The sequence below is a fragment of the Berghia stephanieae genome, chromosome 1, assembly GCF_034508935.2.
Source record: "Berghia stephanieae isolate SIO BIC M18660-M18661 chromosome 1, UCSD_Bste_1.3, whole genome shotgun sequence".
NCBI classification, from domain to species: Eukaryota; Metazoa; Mollusca; class Gastropoda; order Nudibranchia; family Aeolidiidae; genus Berghia; species Berghia stephanieae.
The window spans coordinates 111,482,619-111,485,573 of record NC_088360.1 but is presented as its reverse complement, the minus strand read 5'-3'; positions in this window follow the sequence as shown (position 1 = coordinate 111,485,573).

Genomic DNA, 2,955 nt, shown 5'->3' with positions numbered 1-2,955 from the left:
GAGGTCAGGACGAATAAGGATTACGAGAAGGAAAAGAAAGAGGAGTAGATAGAAACTGGGACAGAGTAGAAAGAAAGACATGTGTGAAAAAACATTTGATTTTTATTATTCGATCTTGATAAAAATAAATTTATTATTTATCCATCAAAAGAGGCGTTAATTTGGATCATACTTTTATATCAGATTATTGGTGTCAAAGGTAATAATATAATGCATTATTATAGGCTCTAGAACAACTTATGATTATGCAATTAATATTGAGATAAAAACAGTTATCTGATACTAATAGAATCATTTCTTACATTTAATGCCCATTACAGAGGTGCAATTTTGAGTTTATTTAGGACGTTATGAATGATAGGTAACGCGCAAATTAAGAATCCATGAATCTGTATATCGTTACTTATCAAACACAATGATTTAATCTCAACGGTAAGCCATGACACAATTATATTTAGCATTCAAACTTATAAATGTCAAATTATAACCAGCTTGCCGTATTTATTTGATGATTCACGATGTCCTATTATCGGTCATAATAAATAGAATTGATAACAAAGACTGGCAATTTTATCCAAATGTGTGTCATCAATCATCTGAAGGTTTTCTTTTAACAAGGATTGATTACCCACAGCTGTTGCTTGGGTTCGGTTATGCCTGAATTGACGTGTACCTAATTGCAGGTCTGATAACCCAGTTTGTCATGATATCAATGTTGTTGGCGATTACTTAATTGAATTCAGCATTAGCGAAAGGTATATAACATTTTTTTAAACTGTAAATATTAAAAAATATATTAGCTATACAAAAAGTTAATATATCTAGTACATTTCGCAAGCCAACAGATCGATACGCGCCAGTTCGGTGATCTGTGCCACATCACCACATAGGACACGTTGTTAAACTTTATCTTGTTTTTTTTTTTTTTTTGTTTTTTTTTTTCGTATTGAATATTTGATAAGCAGCTGTTTTGTGTCGTTGGGGAATGGCTATTTCGTATGCCGTGTTGCTCAATTAGTAAATGATTAAAGAAGATAGAATTCCAGCTGGTCTTATTTTGGTCGGTTTTAAAGACAAGACTGGGCAATAGCTGTTTTGTGTCGTAGGGGAATCGCCATTTCGCATAATGCATTTCTTCAGTAAGTAAATTTTGATTAAAGTAGATAGAATTCCAGCTAGTCCTATTTGGGTCGGTTTTAAAGACTGGGAAACAGCTGTTTTGTGTCGTAGGGGAATCGCTATTTCGTATAACGTGTTTCTTCAGTAAGTAAATTTTGATTAGAGGAGATAGAATTCCAGCTAGCCTTAGTTGGGTCGGTTTTAAAGACAAGCCAGTGGACAATCTGGCATTAATAATGTTTTGACAAAGTCACTTGGACGCCATTTTAAGATATATATTATATCACTGTATTCAAGGATCATTTATTTTTTAAGATTAGAAAGTTAAGCACGGCACACTGGCATCGTGGATTGAGCAAAACTTGGCATGGACATTTTTTTAATGTGAGAGGAAGTGAATAATATAATTATGTGATAGTCTACTTGTCCATAAAATTGTCCATTTTACCCTTTTGTGTCTTCTTTGACTTTGTCCGCGCCCGTTAACTTTGTAAGGAATAGTATTGGGAATTTGATATCACGTCAAATAGTCATTGACCTGGTCACTGGGTAGCTTTTGTTTTTGTTTTTGTTATTTTTTAATTTGGAAAAAAAAAGGGGGGGGGGGTGAGGGGGTTACTTTGTTTTGCTGTTGTTGTTGTTGTTGTTGTTGTTGTTGTTGTTTGTGTGTATGTGTTTTGTTTTATTTTGTGTGTGCGCGCGTGTTGTGTATAAACGCCATATCTCAATAATAGCAAGCAATTGATAAAGTTTGTCGTCCGTTTGACGTTACAGAACGGGATAAAAACCGTCTTTGCGGACCTAAAGAGCTTTAAACTACTCTCTTTCTCTTATGTTCCTATTTGCGGCTATACTTGTGATTTGACACCCGGCTTTGGATTGGACGGTCCAGGGTTCGAGTTTCGCTTTGAATGGCGCATAATTGAGTCCTTGGAAAAGACTCTTTACTCACATTCTCACATCGTACTCAGGTGTAAAATGATTGCCTGACCGTTAACAACGTTGTCCATGTCCGGAAAAAAAGTGTTCTATTCCCTACAGGCGTAGTGTCTCGTCCTACATGTTATGTGTTACTGTTGGCAAAAGTGCCTTGTAAGGTTCTTTGAGCACGTTTAATGGATATTACGCCATATAAATGCTCAAGTCTTTTTTAAGACCTACTTACTTTGAATAAATATTTTGAACTGTATCAGCTGCGTAAAAAAAATTATATATAATACTGGTCTCGTAATATTACAGAGATTTAATGGATATATGCGTGGTTACGTTATCTCCACGACTTTATCTTTTAAGATATAACGACGGTTGGTTGCTTATGATCGTTTTTACAAAGATCTTACGCTTTTTATAAAGGTCAAATGTCAACTTTGACTGCTTTTAAATAACGTCATGAACGGTAAACTCTAAATACATCAATGAAAAATAATGGAGCTAGAGCCAACAGTTTTAGGTTTGACGAGAACATATCTTAACTGCAGTTTTCGAAGTATTTGTGAACCAATATGGACAAAGTTTGTCCGGGAAAAGCAAGACAAACATAAATATAATTGTTTATCATCGGGAGATAAGGATCTGAAGAGTGTGTATGAAACAATGCTTTACAAGCAGGAAAGAAAAATACAAGGCAAAAAATAACATCCCCAAAACAGCTACCCTCGACTAGGGATCAAGCAAAAGTATGTATGAAACAGTGCCAGGCAAAGCAGAAAAGAAAAATACGAGACAAAAACTATCGCCAAAAATTAATCCCCAGGCAGGCAGATTTCTTTTCTTACTATGTTGGCACTATTTCGTTCACGCCTTTTTAGATCTTTATCTCCTACCAGTGCCTGCTCC